General features: G+C 44.6%; 1 long non-coding RNA gene across 1 annotated transcript in view; it reads right to left on the reverse strand.

The window, feature by feature from the left end:
* Positions 1–221: 221 nt before the first annotated feature.
* LOC126455666 (uncharacterized) overlaps positions 222–26,273 on the reverse strand; it is a 243,964-nt gene continuing 217,912 nt past the window's right edge. Inside the window, exon 3 of the long non-coding RNA XR_007585349.1 lies at positions 222–263. This is a non-coding gene — a long non-coding RNA (uncharacterized LOC126455666). The remainder of the gene's footprint in view (positions 264–26,273) is intronic.

Here is a 26,273-nt window from a genome sequence, read left to right on the forward strand (position 1 = left end):
ACTCAGTATGTAGGTCGCACATTGCCATGTAAAGGTCAGGTTCTCATTTAAATGAGGAAAAAAATTGGAAAAGTTTTGAATTTTTTTGAAACAATGAAAGACATACAAAGTACATATTTGGTGATTGTAATTGATCATGCTTTCAACTTTATTTTAGATTTTCAATAGAAAGGAAGAAGAAACATGGCGCCCGTAAGTATGTACTTATCAAGGGCATGTGTGTCTCAAGTACGCAGACTGCCGTCTAGCCCCTCAGGAGTTATCTGCAATAAAAAATGGATAATATCAGTCGATACTACATTAAGTTTATGGGAGCTTATACCTAACCACAATAAAATATCCTTAAATTTAACGACATGGTGCTAACTCTAACCTCAAATTCGATTTTTTAGAGTCTCCTCTCTTTGTGGCTTTTTAAAAAATAGCTTAACATTACCAAATTTCGTGTATTATAGGTATAAGCTCCCAAGAAAAGTGTTTACTTTTCGCTGGTCAGAGGTAGAAGTTAATTGGTTGAACCGTTTTTGTTCTACGCTGCACGCAGCTTCGAAAAATCGTTTCTTGAATAAAACCTGTTTAAAGTTTAGGAGAAACTTTAGTGTATGTTACATTTGTGTAATAAATACATGTTATACATTTTTGATGTTGATGAACACAGATACGAAGTTAGATTTCCTAAATTCAAAATTACTAATCTAATACGATTGACCAAAAATTATGTCGTGACCAATTTTGGCAAAAGAAAGTGTTTTCGTTATTCACGTTTAGTCTGCAATTCCAGAAGCGTATATCAACCCTCTAACTCGAATTGTTCCTGGAGAACAATTCCATCGTTCTTCTTTGCGAGAAAAGCCGATCTGGCTGAGCTGGATATGCTGCGTTCGGCAGCCTGCCACGTTATTCGTCAGCTTTTTCGGCGAATTTGTTTGCATGCACTCTGCAATAAGATCATTGTGTCAACGTGCGTCACTGCACGACAGGTTTTCTACCTGAGACGAGCGTCTCCGGCTGAGAGCGTCCCACGGCGGCCGTGACACTCCTTCCAATAATAGACTGTAGCAAGTTTTGTAACGCACTGATGGAAAAAACTTTTCGTCCCAATATTCTTGACACACATACCTTTCAAAAATGTGGTAAAAATGGAATTTTCGGCCATTTTGAATTAAAACATGGCGTTAATATAATTAGACACAGATGTGGGTTAAAATACTTGAATAGCGTCCTCAAATGTAAAATGTGGTACGGAAATAAGACTCATTCTGTTCCATTCTCACTCACGTTCATTCACAATTTAAAATAAAAGCACAAAATACTGAAGGATGAGCTTACAGCCATTTCATAAAACCTGTACTCAAAATAAGCATAAAATGTACAGTAGCTAAAATAATGTAACAGAGGCTGTTACTGTCGAAAATTCGATGTACCAGCCACATTGAAGATACATGAAATCTATCTAGTAACGTATGTAAGGGGTCAAACGGTTCTAAGATGGGCGTATTTAATCCAAGCAGAGAGAGACTACAAACGGCAAAGCTCAGTGTTACACGAACGGTGCTTTGCTATACGCGTGTACGCGTATTAACTGTAGAAAGAACGGACGACACATCTTTGTGACCTTTGCCTAAGGGGCTCTCTATGAAATCAGGAGTTATATTTAAATTTACTGTTGAAGTACATATTGTAACGAGCAACAGTGTACAGAATGTGATGATCCTAGGGAAGATGTAAGGATATCGATGGCTATAGAAAAAGAAGCCCCTGGAAAAAGTTCGTTAGTAAGTTACTGCTAGAAGGATTATTGCCAACTACTTATTTCTCGTCGTTGCGAGATGTAAAATTTTAAGAGTATCTTCTACTTAGACAACTTACTTATGTGATGTTTATTCTCATGCTGTGCATTTGGTAGCTTTTCATTCTTTTGGACACTTAACCATACTAGCGCTACATTCATCTGTTAGTGTCACTTCGAAGTAGCAGTCTGTTTCAATTTCAGAATTTAATTTTGGGAGTGCTGTGCAGCAGAAAATGAATTTTTGTATTTTATTCCACTGACTACCATGAATAGTGTAACACATGAAACAAAGCCACCTGTCGAGGAATGAAAGTAATATCTGAATTTCTTATATTGAATCTGTAAGTTACATTACATCTATTATTCAGTATTTTATTGTGAAAATGTTGTATACAATCATCCTGTAATGTTTCAGCATACTTAATCCCATGTACGAGTAATTTATTTCTTTAGAAGTTTTCGATTCTTTTCTGTTATTACTATAATATTTTAATGCTGCATAGTGTCTCGAATGTATCTGTGAGGGACCTATAGGGTTTACACAAGGACATAGGAATTTGCTTGTGACTAGAGGTTACATTTCCCACTGACAAACTGTTATTCGCAGTAATTGATATGGTTTATACCTCTTGTGTTTCTTACTTCTATGGAACAATATTTCATGTATCCTTTTTTACAGTGTCTTACTCTGCCTCTTTAAGACTTCAAATATGAAGACGATCGTTTCATGAATAAATCCCAGTAATCCTTAAACTTTTGCTGATCCGTACAGTGTGATCCTCCACAACTGAATAAATATCACGCCAATCCCTCAATATTAATACTCTAATCATTAAATTTATTAATTCAGTTGTGGTTAAAGAAACTGTCTTGTTTTCAAAGAAGATTCATTGCTCTCTCTCAGACCAGAGTATTATTGGTAAGCCGCTGCGCTCAGTGAGATGTATGTGAAGCGAAACGATCAAGTACTTTTATCGTAGGTGAAGGAAGTGGCAGGATTCGATTCATTGGTAAGAAACTGTGGAATTGCAGTTTGTCTACGAGAGAGCGCAGTCTCATGACACACTGATGTATTTTATAAAATTCGTATCTGTTTGGTAATAGAAAGTTAAGCTTGAACAGTCCTAGAATGTTGGAAACTCACCGTTAGGTGACTCTAGAAGGCAGGCGCCTAATATATAAGGAAAATCTACTGACTATTAATCTTCTTTGGAGTCATATCTACAATTATATTCTTACGTCTTCTATGTACGCCTATGATGATAAAATTTACCCAATATCAGCTCGCACCGAGGACAATAAGCTATTCATTTTCCCAACACACTATCACATTATTCATCAGTGGAACGCGAACAAACCTTAACAGTAAAAAAAGAGTCTATTACTTTGCCAAGCTTAGACGTTCAAGCAGCCTGTCATCCAGTTCCACTACAACGATGTTTCTATGGGCGCCACGCTTTACGATTGAGAGCAATTACCTGTACAGCAGACGAGCTTCCAAAGTGAGAGCCTCGTTACGTGACCGTATTAAATCATCATCCGGGACTGACTCACCGGAAGTGACGAAAGCAACTTTCTGCAACGTGCCGCGCGAGGTCAGTGACGGCGCAGCCGGGCCTGAAATCTTACGCAGTTGGCGGCGAGACTGCGGCATCTGCTGCGCTGTCGTGAAAGGTATGACGAGCATAAGAAGCGCTCAGCTACACGTGTGGGGCTGCAGAATTCCATAACGTGCTACATAAATTGCGTTTACCTAACACACCTAGAAGTGAAAGCTCATCTATGCAATATGTAACGTGACAGACCAGGCGCGAATCTAGGGATCGACTCAGGGACAGGAGCACTCTTTGGTACACAAACCGTCTCTTATTTGTTGTTGACAGTAAGCTGGTCAGTCTGAGGATGTGCACCAATACCTGGTTGGAATAGTACCAGTCAGGTCGCAGATGCTCCCGCGTAAACAGGATCCCCCAGAAGTAGCTTGGAAGTTACAGAATTCCTACCCGATTTGAGACAGTTTTTGTGCAGGTTTATTCTCAGAAAGTTACCTGTGAAATCTGTAAATGGATAAACTCAAAAATATAAAAGTTTCTGTTTTCATAAGGGGAGGGAGTGGAGCAGGTGTAGTGACCAATATGACACCCCTTACGTCAATCCCACGGATCCCCACTTGTAGAAGAAAAGGTCATCAGACCTATATAAAGCGTTGTCGCAAAGTCAATGTCAAGGTTACGCAGCTGGTAGAGGTATGTAAACTGAGTACTTTTGAGACATGACGTTAATGCCTGGAAATTAATATTTAGCTTTTTCTCGGCGTAACCACCTAACATCATTTAACAAACACTTAAGTTCATAGTTGCTGTCTAAAGCAAAGTCAACTAGTATCTCAATGCATACATTACAGTAACTCTTTCAAATATCCTTGTTGTCCTTTGTATACTGATACAGGCAGCTAAGAACGTGTTTACTACTCACTCTTTATTTTGTGTGTGGGACTGCAGAAAAGAGCCGCCAGAAAGTAGAGACAATATAAATTGTAGGACATCAATTTCGTACAACGAGTGATGCTCCTTCGTAGACAACCAGTCAAGTAATGTAAACAGTGGTAACCTTCACGTTGGCCAAGTTACACACCATTATGTACTGTTCAAGACAGAGCTGGCAATGTCCGTGCGGTACATAGGGGTTTGTAACTAAACAGAAGCTCTTTTTTTCAACAGCGATGCTTCGCACACATTTCTTAAGCAAGACCTCGTACTGACTGCAAAGCTGGTATTCCACCACTGGTTCCTTGTCTCAGAAAGGTTAGCATCTCGTACCATACATGGAATTTTGATCCTAAAGATTTGGAACATCGCATGTAATAACGTCAACTGTGCGTTCAGTATCTTAAATCCGAAACACTTCGTAAATATTTCATTGCGCCATGTGCCATGTGCAGCAAAATGAATAAATATTAATATACTGTACTGGTGTGGACAGAAACTCTTGAATTGTGATTGTTAAGAAAACATGTAAGCTAGATATCAAATAACCGTGTGTTGCCCTGACATGGAATTCGTTGGTCATATCGTCTCCTAAAATAAAATGTTCAACCAGTATACGTTACTGCGCACCACATTCGTAACAAGCTATGCTTCTGTGAAGCAGGAAGGTCACTATCATGCTAACGTAGTTGTCAAATCATATCTCAATCTTTGTTCGAACATACAGAATTTCTCTTTCGCACGCACGCGTACAACGACATTTATGAAGCGGAAAGATGCATCCACCACAAATGCCTTTGAAAAGATACCTACGTCATAGTGGTAAAATAAAAACAGATACATTCGGTCAGAGAGCAAGCTCTGAGAACAGAAAGCAGGAATCAATAACCGAGGCAGTTATGAAGCCAAGGATTTACTTGCTCCTCCATAGTCCAAATCGCTTATGCGTGATTGGCAGATATTCGCATCGCATGTATCGAAAAGTATTTCTAATAAAAAATTTCCTACTGGTAGACTATCCTGCAGTGTTCTTAGTTACGTTCTAAGCTCCTCCACGGTATCTCTTGAAATGAGATACGTACCACCATTGACACTGGCTCGTCAATAAGACGAAGTTATTAAATTACGCACCCGCCTTAGCGCTGCTACAGTGCATTTACAGGGTTGCAGACGTTTCCTTCTTGTCTGTAATCTCAGACCACACACATACAGTACAACGCACGAACTTGAAACGACATCTACAGCACATTAACACACTGAAAACAAAAAACGCTCCAAATGGCATTACCTACGAAAGTTTGCACGAGTCTGACGAATGATGAGGTGAGCAAAAACTGATAACGTTATGTTAACAGGAACAAGAGGAGATTTTAATGCCGCAGTGCCTAGTAAGAGGATATTTTATGTTCTTGCTAAAATATCGTCAATTGTTTCGAAGGCTGAGTGCACGAAGAAACATAATTATGTACATTGCCAAAGTTAATTGGCTCAAATGGCTCTGAGCACTTTGGGACTTACCATATGAGGTCATCAGTCCCCCAGAACTTAGAACTACTTAAGTCTAACTAACCTAAGGACATCACACACATCCATGCCCGAGGCAGAATTCGAACCTGCGACCGTAGCAGTCGCGCGGTTCCGGACTGAAGCGCCTTGAACCGCTCGGCCACTCTAGCCGGCGCCAAAGTTAATTAAGTTGGTAATAGAAGAGCATTGAGGCGTAAGTTTCAAGATTAGTCACGGACAAATCTTAATGTTATAACCTCCTGCTTAGCAGCGATTCTACCTAGCGTGGATTCACCAAGTCGTTGGTAAGTTTCTGGACATACGTGGCACCATATGCCTATACATATCTTACACAATTCCCCGTAAACTACGTGCCAGTTGTTTGAGTGTGTTCCATCGTGCTCAAATCAGGCGTATTTGTTGGCCAACAGTTAACTACTTCATTATCATGCTTCTTAGACCTCTGTAGTAGGACTGAGATCTTGTGATATGAACAGTTATCTTCGTGGAATAAGCCAGCTACGCAGGGGAAGACATTAAATACGAAAGGATGCAGGCTGCTCTTAGTAATGTTCACGTAGTCCACTGATGTCATGGTACCTTCGATGACCACCATATATCCGATGGAAGCCAAAGCGCATGTCTCCCATAGCGTATATTTCCCCCACGGGCCTGCATTCGCGGCGTGGTGCACGTGTTCAGCAGTCGTTCACTTGAATGACGGCGAATGCGGACACAAACATCGACCTGGTGTAACAAGACGATGAGTGATTCATTCGACTAGGCGACACGTTTCCATTGATCATCGGTCCAGTCCCGATGAGCCCTGCAATCACAATTATCAATGTCATTGGGTCACCAGGGGAACGCGTAGGAGCAGTTTGTTGCGCAGCCTCAACTACAACAATGAGCACTGAACACGGGAGCCTGCGGCAGCATCGTATTGTGTCGTCACATTTGCCACGTATCTGCCGTGATCCTGCTTCGTAGAGCAGACAAACCTCCGACCGTCATGTTTGTGACGAGACGTGGACGTTTAACACCTTGTCGCCTATTTGTGGTCTCACCATCTTTTAATAGCTTCCCAGAGGCACGTCAGCTTCGCTGTTTCGGAGATGCTACTGCCCAAGCACGCCATAACAATCTATCCTCTGTGAAAGCCGCTAATGTCAGTTGATTTCGTCACTTGCGACCTGCATTCTCGCCAGAACGATTCAATATTCGTCTCTGTTCCATGTGTACAGGTTGAATGTTAATAAAATGAACAAACTGCAGCGACGGATTCCTGACTAAAGTGGAGGAAAAAAAGGTCCTATGAATATGTGCCCGGAAACACATCGTTGCCACGGTATAGGGCGCTGACGAATGAAAGTTGCTCTGACCCCGTGCCGTGTGTTCTTTGTGTGTTGCAGGCTGTGAAATTGACGCAGCGAACTGTAAGCAGTTGAATGGTCCGGTATTCGTATCGGGAACGAGCCGAGATGGTGTTTGTGTGCGACCAAGCAGATGGAAACATTCGAGATGCAGCACGGCTACCCCAAAAGGAAGAACCCTCACAGACACCAAACACATCACACAACATTTGAAGTCCTTTTCGCTCGTTTGTGTCGCCATGGGTCCTTTCAGGCAGACAACGTGGAGGGAGGCGGTGGACTGTGCGTACATCTGGTATGGAGGGCTGGGCTCTACTGGATAAGGACAGCCGGCCGCGGTGGTCTCGCGGTTCTAGGCGCGCAGTCCGGAACCGTGCGACCGCTACGGTCGCAGGTTCGAATCCTGCCTCGGGCATGGATGTGTGTGATGTCCTTAGGTTAGTTAGGTTTAAGTAGTTCTAAGTTCTAGGTGACTTATGACCACAGCAGTTGAGTCCCATAGTGCTCAGAGCCATTTGAACCATTTGGATAAGGACAAACTCCAGGCAAATTAGAATTACATATTAATACCTTCAGCTGCTGACGCGCGTTGACATATATCAACGGGGACAGGTAAAAATGTGTGCCCCGACCGGGACTCGAACTCGGGATCTCCTGCTTACATGGCAGACGCTCTATCCATCTTTTTTTTTTTTTCGTTATTGATCGTTGTGTTTGGTCGTTGCGGACGTCACATGACATAAATTCAAGTTCGTTTGTTGATCCTTCCACTCAGTTTTTTTTTTAATTATTAGAGAGGCCAACCAGCTCTCTCACCGAACACACTGAGCTACTGTGCCGGCGTCCATCTGAGCCACCGAGGGCACAGAGGATAGTGCGACTGCAGTGACTATCTCGTGCACGCCTCCCGCGAGACCCACATTCTCACCTCATATGTCCACACACTACATTCGTAGTGTCCCACCCCAACACACTCATCACTCGTGGAAGACATTCTTACCAAGTCCCGTAAGAGTTCGGGTAATATGAATGCACCCGTACACAAGAAGGAGGTCATGGCCGGTATTGCCAGAGCCATAGACTTATATGGATATGGTGTCTGTTCTTTCGGAGTGGCCCGTCGCCATGGTGTAAGTCGAAGTACGATTGTGTGTATCCTGCACGACCCGTACTATCCCTAACCGCAGCAGTGAGTAACACCTGTTGTGACGTGGAAGCGATGCAGCTGTATACGGTGTCCTAGGAAGATTTTTTATGGTTACACGCATACCGTCCATTCTCGAAGTCATGTTCACAGGACGTTTTCCCGTCATTTCCTGTCAGGAATCCGTCACTGCGGTTTGTCGGTTTTATTCATGTTTACCCTGCATACTTTTCTTGCCGCGTCACATGTCTGCTATCAGGCGACATTCCACCTCTCGGTAAGCAGTGGTCATTATGTTTTGGTTTACTCTCTGTGTGCACGTAGCTAAGTCGCTGAAATACTGATCAGAACTTTGTGAAACTCCTTAAATGTTTTAGATCAGTAAATTTCTCTCTTCCTGTAATCGCTACTACTATTGACTATGAAAATGTAAGAAAATTATTACATTGCATATTTCAGTTGATTAAAGACACGATGAGTAACATTCTGATGTAATAAATATACTTTTTTCTCAACTTCCAATCACCTGTAGCCAACCAGTCAAGCAGCAAGTAATAGTCACGAAAACCTGTTGTTTAACTTAGTCACTAACTCGCGTACTTTCACGAGTTTGACTCCTGGAAACAAAGGCGGACCAAAACTAAAAACCTAAACATAACGAGTCACGCTCGTAGGAACGAAAGCGGAGCCGAACTTATTTTTGGTATTGGATATGGCTCCATTAAAAAAATTACACGGGCTGATAAAGGAAACACTTATTGATTACCGAAGAAATGTAGCAGAGGTAATGTTCAAAAATCTCCAGGTGCCGGACTAGTAAATGCGTGGAAAACTATCACTAGGTGAAACATCTCTTCGACTTAAAGTGGAATATGGGGTCCATTTCCGAAAACTTATCGATCCGATACCTAAAAAAAAAACGACGGGGATATATAATGTTTGCATGAAACATGAAGTACGGCGCAACGACGTGAGAATGCTCACATTATAAAACGGCGTATCTTCTGTCCCAGTGCCACGCAGGACTACTAATGTTCTGAGTTGCAGATATTTTTTCTATTGGAAATTCGTTGAAGGGACGCATTTCTTCTTTTTAATTACGTTTTTGTTGACAATATTTATGTTTAGGCGTCGTGTTCTTGCATTCCTCCTGAAGCAGTCACGCTTGAAGACACACACGGAGATTATGCGTCGAACTTTATATTTTGAAGAATTGTTAGGAACAAGAATTAAATTAGTGCTAACATTTACAAGAGCAGTATCACGTGAATTGAACATGTAGCTACATAACAGGTTTATACTGCGATTGTCTCGTACATCACACTGGCCCGATTCGCACACGTCGTCTCCAGTCGCTGGGGTACGGATTTCGTTGAAACAAATGGCACGGGAACGGATTAGCAAGTGCAACAATTTGGAACTCCAATCGTCAAACATGTTTTCTTTGTTTGCAAGTGGTGATATACTCCTAAAAGGGTATTTGTAAAAATTACAGTTTAGGATATTGCCAATCATGGGTCATCAAAAAAAATGGTTCAAATGGCTCTGAGCACTATGGGACGTCATGATATAAGAGCGGCGCACTGAACCAGTGTTCTCGGCCGTGATACAGGTAATACGGAGCATATCATTGGCATGATCCGGTCACTGCCATCTCGGGCATAGAGAACAGAACAATGCGAACTTTCAACATAAGAACAACGGGATTCAGTCCTGGAAAACATACATTGCATGTCGCAGATCATTTTACTATCTTTGTACAGATTGTAACAAAATAAAAACCGATGTGAAAGTTAGTGCTACAAGTAAAACAGAGGGTTTTGTACTATATACTAAATACTCAATAGTACTACAATTAAGTTATGCTTGGCTTTATGCCAGTGAATGAAACTCAGATTTGGAACTGCAGGTGGAATAGGCTCTAAGTCTGGAGTGCCGAAAAAACGAAGCGGCCGAAGAAGATTACTGTTATACTTCCAGTCGATGATGAGGTCATTAGGAACGGAGGACAGGCTGAGTTTGGGGGACAATGAGGAAGAAAGTCGGCAATGTCCTGTCATACGAACCTTCGAGGCATTCGCCGTAAGTGATTTAGGGAAGTGACAGAAAACCTTACCCTGGATGGACGGACGGGGGATCCGAACCACCGTCCTGCCGAATATAAAGCCACTGCGCCAGCTCGTCCGCGGCAGCTCGTCCAGGACGCGACCGTCTAGTGACTCGCAGATGAGTTCTGGCGCCGCGGCGGGAGCGACGGCCGGCTATCGCACGGCCAGCATCGGACTCGGCGCCGGCGGCGTAATTTGGTTGAATAAATTACCCGCCGTAACGGCGTGGCAGGCCTTTTTGCTTCGCCAGGCGCCATAACAATAGCTGTAAATACTGCACAGGCGGATCCATTCGCCGCGGCCTGCGGCCGTGCCGTTGTTAGCGCTGTTACTGCGAGCTGCCGTTTGTTGGGGTCCGGCGTGCGTGCGTTACACGTACGGCGTCTCACTCCGACTCTGGGTCGTGCTGAGGGAGTGGGTGGGTGTTTTTACTTGTGACGTACTTAGGAATCAAACTAAACAACTGTACAATTTTACGGTAGGCCCGTATTTCTTCTACAAATAACACTCACAACCAGCAATTACACAAGTAAACTTAACGTAACGAACGAACAATTAAACAAGCAGATCTGTGTCAATTAAGTATTTTGCAATCTGGACTTGAAATGAATAAAGCAATTACAGAGCACTCAAAATGCGTTTAATATCTCTTTACATATCCCTTTTCTCTGAACATACTTTTTTCACTTTACTACGTCATTTACCCTTCACGTTCGAAAGCTTCTAAATATTGAAAACACTGGCATAACAGAATGGCCGAAATCATGTGAGAAGCTGTAGACGTAAAATTCCTTCTGGAAATTTTCGCTAGAGATAGTCCCAGAATTTCTTCCACTTTGGTCAATCAACTGTTTCGTAGTGCCAAGTGCAGGTAACGTCCTATCCTGTGACTTTTGTGTGGTGTACCTTAATTGGAATCTTTAACTGAACATTTGGTCATGTATAACATATGATTTACTTATATCAGATATACATGGCCAAACCATCACCCATCAGAACAGTGATAAAGGAGTTTATCTGACAACGAAATTATAGAAAGAACTCAACGAACTAAGTCTGTTACACGTGTAGTTCATTAAATTCACAATAAACAAATGGAATCAACGTTTAATTACTAGACTAAGGCTTTGGGAATTCGAATAGGATATCTGGAATATGATTGAAGTGAACGTGTATCTGAAGAAAACAATGACATTCGCGTGTCTCGGACCGTGATATCCGAAATTAAGTTTATAAAGAGAGAAAGTACTACAAAACGAAATGCGCAATATCTCTTTCCACAGCTGGAAACATGTTACACATCTAACTGCAAATAAGTCTTCAATGTGAAGATTGAAATTACTGAACCTTGTTACAAATTATTCAGATTTCCCTGTAGTTCGCTTTGCTATTGTGGCTGGATCTCAAAACACTGATAAGATGCAAGTGGGAACTTAAGTGGCTCCAAAATAAGTCACTGTCATTGTATCCCCAGCGCCTCTCTGTCTGCTTGTAAGTTCATCTCAGCCTGGTGGAGCCTCCCAGCCTACTTAAGCCTGGAGTAAAGTCTTCCCATGGAGGAGGCTGTCCATCGAGTAACTAACTGCAAAGCGCTTCTGACAAGAAAACGTCCGACCTCCATTTTTTGGGTACTGGATAATTTTGATTGGCTGAATAGTAATTCTTCTGAGTGCCAGCCAGTAACCTTTCAAGAATCGTCGAATCCCTACCATGTTTCAGGTGGTTAACCAGTTGCACATTTTAGTCTGAAATGTGTCCGACGTTCACCCTCTCTCTTTCTACTTCCATGCACCAGTCAATATTAAAACATCCCTGCAATCAAAGTTGCACTTCTTAATGCCACATCTGACTTACAGTCCGCACAGAAGACGGACTGTCCGGACGTTAACAGAAGCGTCTTCAACCTAGAATATCAATGAGAATAGTGTGGTGTCACAGCCAGACACCACACTTGCTAGGTGGTAGCCTTTAAATCGGCCGCGGTCCGTTAGTATACGTCGGACCCGCGTGTCGCCACTATCAGTGATTGCAGACCGAGCGCCGCCATACGGCAGGTCTAGAGAGACTTCCTAGCACTCGCCCCAGTTGTTCAACTGACTTGCTAGCGATGGTTGACTGACAAAATACGCTCTCATTTGCCGAGACGATAGTTAGCATAGCCTTCAGCTACGTCAATAGCAAGGCGCCATTCCCAGTTACTATTGATACTGTAATCATGTACCGTCAAGAGCGACGCTCATCATTAATGGATTAAAGTTAAGTATTCCAGCAGCTATGTACTTTTCTTTATAGCATTCATTACGTATCCTGTTTCAGACCTCACGCCATCCTGCGTGAGCTTATAGCGTGCATTTCGGCTTCCTCAAACAAAGCGGTGTTGGCACTTCTGCCGACACTTCATATTGGCAACGACGATTAAAACGGTCTTCTTCTTTATACTTCCTTAATTTACTTGTGTCATGGCTTCGCCACACTCTCCAGATGTACTGTCCGAATTTTATCGCTTGCAGAATCAGCAGACGCAGGCGTTATTGGATGCCCTTGGACAGCTCGTCCAGGGTCAACGTGCAATGCAAAACGATGCGGCAGCTGCCGCTCCACTGCTAACGCAGCCACAACACGCAGTTGCAATCTGGACGGAGTGGTCACGCCAATTTGGATTCCATCTCGCCGCCTACAGAATTCAAGGTAATGAGTGGCAGCCTTTTTTCTTGTCCTCCGTCAGGGTGCACACGTACCGTGTGATAGTTAAATTATTTCCCCAACGCGACATAGCAACTCTGTCCTACGACGAAATTTTGCCTGCATTAGATGCATATTTCAAAGAATCAGTCAATGTAGCTGCCAAACGGTATACCTTCTTTCGTACAAAACGTACTGCAGGTCAGACTAATCAGGTGTGGGTTGCAACCTTGCAAGGCCTTACTAGGGATTGTGCTTTTGAGTGTCAATGGTGACTCCCTTATTCAGATACTATGCTATGTGATGCAATTGCACAGAACGTTTCCAATGTTCGGATAAGGGAACAGATTTTGAAACTAGTCAATCCCTCCCTTCAACAAGTGATGGACATATTGGATCGGCAGGACACACTTGACTTTGCTCAGGAATCATTTGCAACTTCACCACCCGTGTGTTAGGTTAACCGGCCCGCCGGGCTAGCTGCACGGAACAGTAAACAGCCCTTGCGCCCGGCCGCGCCACTGCCGCCAGGCTCTCAGCCACGTGTACCGCGCTGGCAAGCAAATGCAGTGCTAAAATCATGCCCGCGGTGTGCTACTAGACATTCGCATGAGAATTGCCCGTCACACCAAGCTATTTGCTTTTACTGTAATAAAAAAAGGACATGTTCAAAGCGTTTGCCAGAAAAAGCTCAGAATGGAAGCTCAAAACCATTCCAGGCCCTTTCCTTCACGCCAGAATCAGAATCGAACCAAGGATACTCAGGCTCGCGACGCTTCGCCCATGGAAATTCATATAGTTCATGCCACTCCGCCCAGTGCCACTCTCTCTAACAGTGACTGTGTTCATCCCAAAAATAGTGTGCGTCGACATCGCCGGAACTCCCGTCAAGTCGCAAGTGATTTTGTACCAGTGTCAGTTCACGTTGCACGAGACAGTCGCTCTTGTCGTCAGCAGGACAATAAACTTTTTGTGGACTTGGACATTAACGGCAAAGTGATACCATTCCAGCTAGATACCGGGGCTGCAGTTTCACTTATCAATCAGGACACTTACAAACTGTTGGGCACACCTCCGTTGCGTGCCGCAACTGTTAAGTTAACTAGCTATTCAGCTGACCAGATACCCATGTTAGGACAGTGCAGCCTTCTTGCAACATACAAGGGACAAACAAAACTTGTGTCATTTTACATCCTTCGTTCATATTCTGCAGTGAACTTGTTTGGTTTCGATTTATTTCAGTTGTTTAACTTGTCTATAGTAAATCAGGTCCTATCAGTGAACCAGACTGTGCCTTCAGACAGTGTTTCTCGTCTGTATGAAGAATTTGCAGACATTTTTGCACCAGGCCTCGGTTGCGCTAAGAACTATAAAGCACATTTGGAACTGAAAGTAAACGCGCAACTGAAATTTTTCGGGGCGCGCAATGTTCCCCACGAATTGCGTGATGAGGTCGCAAAAACATTACACGATTTGGAATCACAAGGTGTAATTGAACGTGTGCAGGCTTCTCTCTGGGCATCACCCTTAGTAATTTTACCAAAACCTTCTGGAAAATTGAGACTTTGTGTGGACTTCAAGGCGACAGTGAATCCACAACTAGTGACTGCAACTTTTCCTTTACCCCGCTCGGCCGATCTTTTTGACAAACTGTGCCCAGGTAAATATTTTTCGAAGTTGGACCTAGCAGATGCGTACTTGCAAATACCGGTGGACGAAGAATCCCAGCGCGTTTTGGTGGTTAACACGCATCTTGGTTTGTATCGATTCAAACGACTGCCATTCGGGTGTGCATCCGCCCCTGCATCGTTTCAGCAATATCTACAAACTGTTTGTGCGTCGGTCCCTACTGCAGCAAACTATCTGGACGATATTGTGATTTCCGGAAAGACGGAAGAAGAACAATTAGCCAATCTCAGAACATTATTTCAGGTCTTGCGACAAAATGGTCTTCGCTTACGGAAGGACAAATGTGTGTTTTTTGCTCGTGACTTACCCTACCTGGGACATGTACTCAATGCCCAAGGCATACATCCCAGTCCCGAGCACCTCCGCGCCATACAAGACTTGCCTTCGCCGCAGAATTCGAAGCAGCTACAGAGTGTGCTGGGCAAATTTAACTATTATCATCGCTATGTTCCATAGGCCTCTTCCATTACAGCTCCGCTTCATCGCTTACGCCGTAGTGTTCCGTTCGTCTGAACGACGGAATGCGAACGCGCCTTTCGCCAGTTGAAATCGGCGTTGCTTTCCAATACTTGCCTTACGCCATTCGATCCCCGGAAGCCCCTTTTGTTGATGGTGGATGCATCGGATTTCGGGATCGGTGCTTGCGCACAAAGATGGTTCGCACGATCGCCCTATTGCCTTTGCGTCCAAATTGCTCTCGTCTGCGCAACGAAATTATTCACAGATCGAGAAAGAAGCATTGGCTCTCGTATTTTGTGTTACAAAGTTTCGCGATTCCTTGTATGGTCGTCACTTTACCATCATCACAGACCACAAACCTTTGACATCGCTTTTTCATCCGACCAAGCCTGTACCTCCACGTACAGCGCAGAAATTCATTCGCTGGTCTATTTTCCTCTCGCAGTACCGCTACATCTTGTATCGTTCCACTGCTAAGCACGGAAACGCCGATGAGTTGTCCCGTTTGCCTGTTGCTGAGGATAGAGCATTCGATTCCTCCGAACTTGCTTGCATGTTCATTGATTCAGAAACCGATGACGTGGTCGAATCGTTTCCGATTGATTTTCGTCGTGTAGCTACAGCCACAGCTGCCGACCCTGTCCTTGCTACCGTTCTGCGTTTTGTTGCTACGCAATGGCCCTTGTCAAAGTCACGGATCGGGGATCCGTTGGTTCGCCGATTTTTTGCTCACAAGGAGAGACTTTTTGTACGATGTGGTGTTTTGCTGTTGCGTTCTGATAATGATCAGTCCAGGGTCGTGGTCCCACGTTCGTTACAATCTTCTGTCTTACAGCTTCTCCACCAAGGACATTGGAGTATAGTGAGAACGAATCAACTTGCTCGTCAGCACAGTACTTGGTTCGGAATCAATGCCGCGATTACGAATATGTGCTCTTCTTGCATGGTGTGTGCCAAACAACAATCAGCACCACCGCGGAAATTCTTTGCATGGCCAAAAGCTTCTTCCCCTTGGCAACGATTACACATCGAGTTTGCTGGTCCATTCTGGAATGCTCGATGGTTGGTTGTGGTAGATTCATTCAGTAATTTTCCTTTTGTTGTCCGGATGTCTTCCACGACGTCATCTGCCACCATCCAAGCGTTATCCGCTATCGTTTGCATTGAAGGTCTTCCACAGACTATTGTTTCCGACAATGGCCCACAATTCGTGTCCGCAGAATTTCAGTCATTCTGCAAGGCCAATGGTATTCAACATCTGATGTCCGCGACGTTTTCGCCACAGTCAAACGGTGCCGCTGAACGATTGGTCAGGACTTTCAAGTCACAGATGTTGAAGTTGAAAGAGTCGCATTCTCGGGAGGACGCGTTATTGCTCTTTTTGTCCTCGTATCGCTCTCAGCCCCAAGATGGTCGCTCGCCGGATGAGTTGCTCCACGGTCGCCCTCATCGAACCTTGATGTCTTTGCTACATCCGCCGCATCAGGTTCCTATGCAGCGGCAGACACCTACTTTTGCCCCAGGTGACGTTGTCTACTACCGCAACTACCGAGGTTCACGGCGTTGGTTCGAAGGGTGCAATCTTCGCTGCCTCGGCCGCGCTATGTATCTGGTTTTGGGGGCCTCTGGTGAGGTGCGTCGGCATCTCAATCAGCTGCGTCTCTGTCGTCGCACGGGATCTGCTGCTCCCCGTCTGTTTTCAGCGACGGTGCCGTCAGGTCAGCGCCCTGGGGACCCATCTACTGGCTCGCGTCAGCCCCAGGTGTTACCGACGCTGCCTTCCATTTTGCCCCATGGCGACGCGCCGCCGCCGCCGCCGCCTGTTCTCCCGCCGGCGACGCCCGCAGTGGACGCGTCGCTGCAACCGCCGGGCGCCTCCCTGGGTCACGCGCCGCCGATCGCTTCCCGTGACCAGTTGTCCTCCGACATGGAACTCTTGCCCGCTCCGGACCATATGTCGCCTTCACCCGTCGGGTGCCCCGGCCCGATGGACGTCGACCCTTCGGCCCCTCCTGTTTCTCTGCGGGCGCATACACCGCATTTTGGCGTGCACCCTGGAGCAGGTTTTCAGGCGTTTCCTAGCTCCCCGCGGTCCGAATGGCAGGGTGCGGGTGGCACAGCCTCGCCTGTTGTTAGGCACCCCATTCGTCGCAAACGTCAACATGGGGTCCTCCCCACGGCGGGCGGAAGCCTTATGCCACAACCGTCCGCCGATTTGCGCGGGAGGAATGTGGTGTCACAGCCAGACACCACACTTGCTAGGTGGTAGCCTTCAAATCGGCCGCGGTCCGTTAGTATACGTCGGACCCGCGTGTCGCCACTATCAGTGATTGCAGACCGAGTGCCGCCACACGGCAGGTCTAGAGAGACTTCCTAGCACTCGCCCCAGTTGTACAACCGACTTGCTAGCGATGGTTGACTGACAAAATACGCTCTCATTTGCCGAGACGATAGTTAGCATAGCCTTCAGCTACGTCAATAGCAAGGCGCCATTACCAGTTACTATTGATACTGTAATCATGTACCGTCAAGAGCGACGCTCATCATTAATGGATTAAAGTATTCCACCAGCTACGTCCGTTTTTCTAAAGTCTAATTTCCTTGTCCTGTTCCAGACCTCACGCCAGCCTGCGTGAGCTAAAACGCGTGCCTTTCAGCTTCCTCTAGTACCCGGTGTTGGCTCTCCTGCCAACCCACAACAAATAGAATTATCTTTAGTGATGAGTCTTGCTTCGAACTGATCCTCGACGACAAGCCAAGACGTGTTGCTGTTGGGATACGAACGTGACTGTCAGCCGCCATACAGTCCAATACCGTGGAGTGACTGTCTGATGTGCTATTTCTTTTCATAGCAAGACTCCTTTAGTTGTCATCCACAACGCCTTTACAGCGGGGAAAATCAAGTCGCTTATACATGAAGGTAATTAAATAAGACTGAGAGGAATTGAGCATAGAAAGGAAATGCTGAGTATAATATATTGTCACAATTCAGTTGTTATCTGCATGTCAAGAGATTCAGAAAACGCAACGTTAAAATGATCATTGGGTTCAAAAGCTTCGTATACCAGCTCCTAGAAGGCTATCTGTTCTCGGCCCTGCACCAACTGACTCGCATTCCATCTATCTCTTAACCCCCACAGCTGCCAATCTGTCCGCTGTCACATCTTCGGCCTGCTACACTGATCTGAAATAAGTCTGGCCAACGTCCCATTACTGGCCTGTCGGCTCAGCACAACTTGCCAGCCACATATACCACAGCTTTCGACTCGGACCCGTGTTGTTGTCGCCACTTCTATTGCTCCTCTGTCCACACCTCCAAGTGTAACCCGCCTGTAGAACCCCGGCTGCTGCCCCAGCAGCTTGGAAACGACCAATGCTGACCGTCAATAACGCCACAGACTTCCTTATTACTGCCCCAAAGTCTTGGCACTCAATTCCGGGAGATGTATCCACATTGCTGTAAAAATAAATAAATCCCTTCTCTGCTTCACACCAGTCCATCGACGCTCGAAGTAACGTTCGCTCCATCACAAACGCCAGTAACCACACCCCCTAGCCAAGAACTATTCCAGTGCTCACTTAGGTTGCTTGCTGTGACAGTGAAAACGACCAACTGCAAATTATAAATTCATGTTTCGTGAGGCTTGAGCCATGTGTTGTAGTAACTGCTGCAACGTAACAAAGAGTTAAAAGAAACTCATGAACATTCAAGATTAACTGACCATTATTGGTGGAGGACATGAAAATAGAATGCTGATCAGTATGATGCACACAACATCCATACTTCAGTAATCAACAAGCACTACTTCAGAGGTTACCGGAGGCAACCATATCACTAGAGATGATTGCGTATGTTTAGATGTATGCCAGCTTCAAACCACTACATTCTATCATATACCATTTTTCATAATGTGAGCAACCAAGTACACTAGCGCAGGCGATGGTAAACAACTAGCTGTCGCAGTTTGACATACCTGAATTAGCGATAACGGATCAGGGCATTAACTTTATGTCTAAATTGACAAACAACTGTGTCACCCATGATTGCGTGTGTAATAAATAAGAAATAGTCCATAGCACCCATACGCTGACGGGAGGACTAAACTTTTCTACAAAGCAATCGTGATTGCATGAGTAGTCACCATAATGAGTGGGATGTTCACCTACCCCATGTCATGACCACATATAATACAAAAGCGCATGTTATGTTGGTCTCTCACCTTACAATTTAGTGTATGGAAGGAAGATACAATTACCATCCGAAGTTACTAAAAGACGGTGGGAACAAACAAGTAACTTGTACTAAACTTTGCTAAAACAGTAAACCATGTGTGGAAGCAAGTGGAGAAAGTGAATACTAAGGCACTCCAGCATCAGCGCAAAATTGGGATGCCATAGTGGTAAATTTTAATAGCATAATGTTGGTCAATGCGTGGTATTATCTAGCTGGTACACAACAAGAGGTTGTATGAAGAAATGTATTACGTCGTGGTACGCTGTAACACGTTGTGCACATGACGTCAGTAGTGAATGTTAAGTGTCAATTGACAGCACCATTGTCCACGTGAGCATGTTTGTCCTTTGAAAGGACAGATGCACTATTGCAGGTAGTGAGAGCAGTGAGGTTATGAAAACTTTCACACAAGCCTTACGCAAGTTACCATTCGTGTTAAGATAATGGAAGTAGATGGAGTGTGTGTAATTTCCTGATTAATTATGTAGGAAACAAGGGAATTGTGGCAACCGTTGTAGAAAGTAGTGTTTTCTTCTTTTTTCTTTCTTCTGAGAATTTTGCCGTCGATATAAGCTGATTTTCTCCAGTAAATTTTTACCAATGGACATAGCAGTGAGTTTACGGTGTGGGAGTTAGATGACATAAATGTAACTCCATCTTCTGGCTGGAGTATGGGACTACGGCTGTTCAATATCCAATAAAACAATACCAAACGCCGTTATTTAGGTTTATTTCTAGGCTACCAGTTTCGTCGATATACTACGTTATCTTCAGGCCAGCTTCAATCGAGTAACTTTGTGTTACAAAATACAGCAGCACTTTTAACTGGTCTCGTAACGATTATTACGGGTGTTTGTGCTCGTTGTCCAACTTTGGAGAAGTTTTTGAAGAATAGACTTGACGAATGGACTTGGGAATTCTTCATTCATGGCACAGTACATGGAGATGTATCATTAAATGATAAGCTTGAAAGTAATAATGTTGACTTCTTCAAAAACTTCTCCAACATTAAATGTTTATTTCATTGACAGAATAGTTTTCATTAAGTATCCATGTAACATTCTCCATATTGCCAGCACATCTAGAAAAAAGTCCTTATCTTCAGTACAGGTATATATTACTGTGTTTGAAACTGTAAGTAATTTAGCTTAGGTTTTATAACTCCCTGGAACGATGTGAACAGTCTTTGAAGATATAAGTAGTTTATCTTAGATTTTAAAACTCTTTGGAACGATGTAAACAGATGTTTGTGAAAATGCTAAGTTGTAATTTACCTGTTACTGTGCTCTGTGTGCCAGAAAATGAAATAGCCACCAGAAATGTAAGTAAACGTATTAATATATTACCTAATCATGCTATTCACATAATGTACACACTGTAACAGATTTATCCTTCCACGCAGGTGTATTTTTCGATTCCTAACACCACTGGCACATACAGGTAATGTACATAACCAGTCAGCTAATGTATAAGTAACTGTATAATGCACCTGATGATGGCAGCATGCTGGCGAAATGCATTGTGCTAGTAAGAAATTAGTAAAAAGTGACTGCAGCAGTATAAATTATTCCACATAATTTCAAATGTGCACACGTACTCATGTATAGGCGTCAGGTTTTGCGTAAACAAGATGTCTAAAGGCTTCGCACAACGACGGAGAGCGAAACTGGCCGTGTTTATAGCGCAGTAGCCGATTTCCACCGTCTTACCTTTCAATTTTAGCACATCTGTGTGATATTTTTGCGCAACGTTTCAGCTCCACAAAACTCTTTCACACTGCTGAGTCGTTAACATCGCACGCTTTTCTCTATTTATCCTCACCAATAATAAATTGTATTTTGAATATTCTTTGTAGTTGCAGTTCCTAAAGCAAGATAACCGTACAAACAAACTTGTTTCATGAATTTTGTTATTTGCTATATTTGGGAGCTACGCGCAACACGTTTCACATCATTTACATCAGTAAACTGATAAATATTTTTTTTTTTTTTGTGTACGGGTACTGCATATGATGCATCTCCTTACAATTCCGTGTTGTTTTACTGACGATTAAACTATGGTTGCAAAGTGCTTTTCTCTGCGCCGCAATTGAATTATCCTCGCCTGATCGACGGTTTCCCCATGCTTTTTACTATTGGTGGCATGTCTTTAAAATCTGACGAATGAGGCCGAAATGAAATTCGGTGACTGAATTATTCTTTCCGATATAAACTTTTTGAATATCGCAAGAATTCAACACTAACATGTATAAGGAGTGGAACAAGTGCTTTTTGTACAATCTGGGTTTTGGCGAACACATTTCGTTCATCTGAGTTGCATGCATTTATTTACTACACCTTAACTGAACGCACTTTTTAGTTTCAATTTTCTTTAGTTCGGCTGTCCGTTTTACAGCTAAAATCCTTGCAGTTGTATGGTATGTATGACGTACATACATATATCTTGCCAAGTCACTTCGAAGTGTCGACCTAAATTCCATCTGACCTGTTTTCATTAAGGCTTTAAGTTTTCGCGTACCTTTCTGTTGATGCGAACTGTTTCCACTGCAGTAGTTGGTCCTTCATGCAAGTAAAGCAAGAGATACGGATTTTGGTGCAAATTGTCCACACCCAGCGTGTATTTTGTAGAGTACATTTAGTAAGAAAACCTCGAAAAGTATACAGCTGACGTTAGCACTCACGGCACGGTCGGCTCCCGTCTCTTATACACGGTGGTCAGAAACGATCTGAAAAGCTTTGAAGGGTGGTTTGCGCTTAGTACCAAAGAAAAAAATCTGATACATTACGCCATTTCCGATTTAATTAGCACTGACGTTAGTCGAGCAAATCAGTTTGCTGTTTGCGAAAGTCAAGTACCCTGTCAGAGACATTGTCACCAAAAGTATTCTTAGTTTGGTTTCCTAACTTAAATTTATCGCTTACGAAGAAAGCACGTTTCAACTGGTGATGAGCATTTGAAGGAGTGGTAACTCACGGACACACAGATGTCTGTGCATTACCGCACTTAGGGGAGCGCTTGAATTTGCTCTCACAATGACCTGATTGGCTAACGTAAATGCTAATTAAATCGGAAACGGCACGACGTACCATTTTTCTTCTTAATTATTTCCCAGCACGACCCACCTTTAAGGGCTTTGCAGACTGTTTCTTACCACCCTGCGTACGTCGTTGGAATTGGAGAGATGACAACTGCACGGATACATACGTGCCAGCTACTGAACGGTTACAAGCGTGTTCACACGAGCAATCGTATGCAGTTAAATAGTACACTCAGGCCATTAAAACTGCTACACCAAGAAGAAATGCAGATGTTAAACGGGTATTCATTGGACAAATATATTATACTACAACTGACATGTGATTACATTTTCACGCAATTTGAGTGCATAGATCCCGAGAAATCAGTACCCAGAACAACCACCTCTGGCCGTAATAACGGCCTTCATACGCCTGGGCATTGAGTCAAACAGAGCTTGGATGGCGTGTACAAGTACAGCTGCCCATGCAGCTTCAACACGATACCACAGTTCATCAAGAGTAGTGACTGGCGTTTTGTGATGAGCCAGTTGCTCGGCCACCATTGACCAGACGTTTTCAGTTGGTGAGAGATTTGGAGAATGTGCTGGCCAGGGCAGCTGTCGAACATTTTCTGTATCCAGAAAGGCCAGTACAGGACCTGCAACATGCGGTCGTGCGTTATCCTGCTGAAATGTAGGGTATCGCAGGGATCGAATGAAGGGTAGGGCAACGGGTCGTAGCACATCTGAAATGTAACGTCCACTGTTACAAGTGCCGTCAATGTGAACAAGAGGTGACCGAGACATGTAACCAATGGCACCCCATACCATCACGCCGGGTGATACGCCAGTATGGCGATGACGAATACACGCTTCCAATGCGCGTTCACCGTGATGTCTCCAAACACGGATGCGACTATCATAAGACTGTAAAAACAACCTGGATTTATCCGAAAAAATGACGTTTTGCCATTCGTGCACCCAGGTTCGTCGTTGAGTACACCATCGCAGGCGCTGCTGTCTGTGATGCAGCGTCAAGGGTAACCGCAGCCATGGTCTCCGAGCTGATAGTCCATGCTGCTGCAAAGGTCGTCGAACTGTTCATGCAGATGGTTGTTGTCTTGCAAACGTCCCCATCTGTTGACTCAGGGATCGAGACGTGGCTGCACGATCCGTTACAACCATGCGGATAAGATGCCTGTCATCTCGACTGCTAGTGAAACGAGGCCATTGGGATCCGGAACGGCGTTCCGTATTACCGTCCTGAACCCATCGATTCCATATTCTGCCAACAGTCATTGCATCTCCACCGACGCGAGGAGCAATGTCGCTATACGATAAACCGCAATCGCGATAGGGTACAATCCGACCTTTATCAAAGTCAGAAGCGTGATGGTACGCATTTATCCTCCTTTCACGAGGCATGAAAACAACGTTTCACCAAGCAACGCCGGTCAACTGCTGTTTGTGTATGAGAAATCGGTTGGAAACTTTCCTCGTATCAGCACGTTGTAGGTGTCGCCACCGGCGCCAACGTTGTGTGAATGCTCTGAAAAGCTAATCATTTGCATATCACAGCATCCTCTTCCTGTCGGTTCAATTTCGCGTCTGTAGCACGTCATCTTCGTGGTGTAGCAATTTTAATGGCCAGTAGTGTATATCATTACATCAGGAGACCTACTAACTTGAATGCCACAGTCGATACTACGTGCCCAGCTGAGTATATTCGCTGAAACCCTTTCCGTGCCTCGACCTGCAGAGGGGTACCCTCCGTCTTTCGCAGTTCCTCCCATGTGCGAATCCAAGTTATCACGTATTGTATGGGTTGCTCTAGGTGAGGTGCGTGTTGAGTTGAGGAGTGCGCGAGATGAGGATGTGGCCACAGGTGGAGCAGCCGGTGCAGGCGGGCCGTGTTTTGGTGCGTGAGAGCGCGGCGCGGCGCGGCGAGTGCATTATATGCGGGCGGCCGCGGCGCGCTGACCGCGTCAGCTGAGAGAGTGTGGAGCGGCCGGGGCCGAGGCTGGGATAATGAGCGCCGAGCAGCGAGCAGCGCGCGCGCCGCCGTTTTTGTGCCCGGCTGCCGTCTGGCCGGCCGCCAGCCATTGTCCGCCCGCTCTTTATACCGCCTGAGAACGTCTCGGAATGCGTACAGCTGGAGGAAGTGGAGGGCGCTCCGCACCGGTCGCCGCCCGCCACCTTCCGGGTACCACAGGGGCCCGCTGCCCGCTGCCCACGCCCCACTCCGAGGCCACGAACCAAACTCTCAGACTCTCTCTCTCTCACTCGCTCTCGCTCTTCACTTACTCCTGCCCTACTCATGCAGTATCGGTTCAAATGGCTCTGAGCACTATGGGATTTAACATCTGAGGTCATCAGTCCCCTAGAACTTAGAACTACTTAAACCTAACTAACCTAAGGACATCACACACATCCATGCCCGAGGCAGGATTCGAACCTGCGACCGTAGCGGTTCTAGACTGAAGCGCCTAGAACCGCTCGGCCACTCCGGCCGGCGCATTACATATCAACTTTGCAAAACTTACTCCTAAGGTTCTAGAGCATGAAAGGAAAGTTTCGTCGATTGCTCGCAAGTGAAGACCTACTTTGATGAATGACTAGATGCCGGTGACCCTACCTTACAAGGTTGTGCAGGTGCCTTGAGATTCACCACGGAGGCCCCCTCCTAGTTAGATTATAAAATTAGGGATTTTATCTGACAAACACCACATCTGAAGTCTGTGCGATTTCAGGTACTTTTGAAATCACGTCGCGAATCAGAGAAGGACATGAACTCTCTCTCTAACTTTTCAGCAGTGATCTCAACCAGGTGATACCTAACTATGTACCGTTTCCGTTCTTAAATGAGACTAATTGTAAGTGCCTGCCTTAACGAGCTGGCCACGTCGGACGCACTAACCACTCGTTTCTCCGTAGGCTTCAGATTATAGCATGCGATTTATGGACGGTGAATTTCATAGTGGCTTTCGGGGATCCTACTACAGTGCCGCAATAAAGTGTCAATACATCGGATGCACCAAATTTATTATTTAAAACCCAAATGAAGAAATTGCGTCTTCACAATGAACCCTTTATGAGAGCCAGTCTCAACTTACTAACCATACTGACGATTGTGGGATCCAATTGTAATCTTTGAGAAACATTGAACAATATTTATGTTCATGTTTCTCGATCTCAAAGCGACGCCCTATTCAAATTTTAATTAAGTTTCTTTTCGTAAGCGAAATGTAGCACTCGTGATCTGTATGCATTCCGCATCTGGAAGTCAGCACAGTACTAGGGTGTGTCATCCTAACTCCTTCCGGTCTGTCATCACAGGGCGCACTTTCTTGACAGGTTGGTTAAGTCTCCCATTCATTCACAATATTAAAATAACTCTTTTGTTTACCTGTCCAGGTCAGTTTTTAATAACAGAATTTTAGTTATATAGACGTCAGTGTCGGTAAGGCGTCAGCATTGTCAGATTGGTTTCTTAATCTTCTTTGGCATCAAATCTGATAACGGGCTCTAAAGATGCTTCACAAATAAAAGAAGCTAAACGGGTATGGTAATAAACAAAACGGACTTTCATTTAGGTGCATAAACGGAACATACCTCCATAAATTTTGAAGCAATTAAGGAACTACGGAAAACAGAATAAAAGACGATTAAATATTAGTACTAGAAGTTAACCGTCAAAACTGAGAAGTCCCACCCTGCCACATGCCGTCGTTCGACGACAACGCAGACTACTGTAATCGCTTTCCCACACTGTCGGTCCATGTGG

Source organism: Schistocerca serialis, chromosome 2 (assembly GCF_023864345.2).
Source record: "Schistocerca serialis cubense isolate TAMUIC-IGC-003099 chromosome 2, iqSchSeri2.2, whole genome shotgun sequence".
NCBI classification, from domain to species: Eukaryota; Metazoa; Arthropoda; class Insecta; order Orthoptera; family Acrididae; genus Schistocerca; species Schistocerca serialis.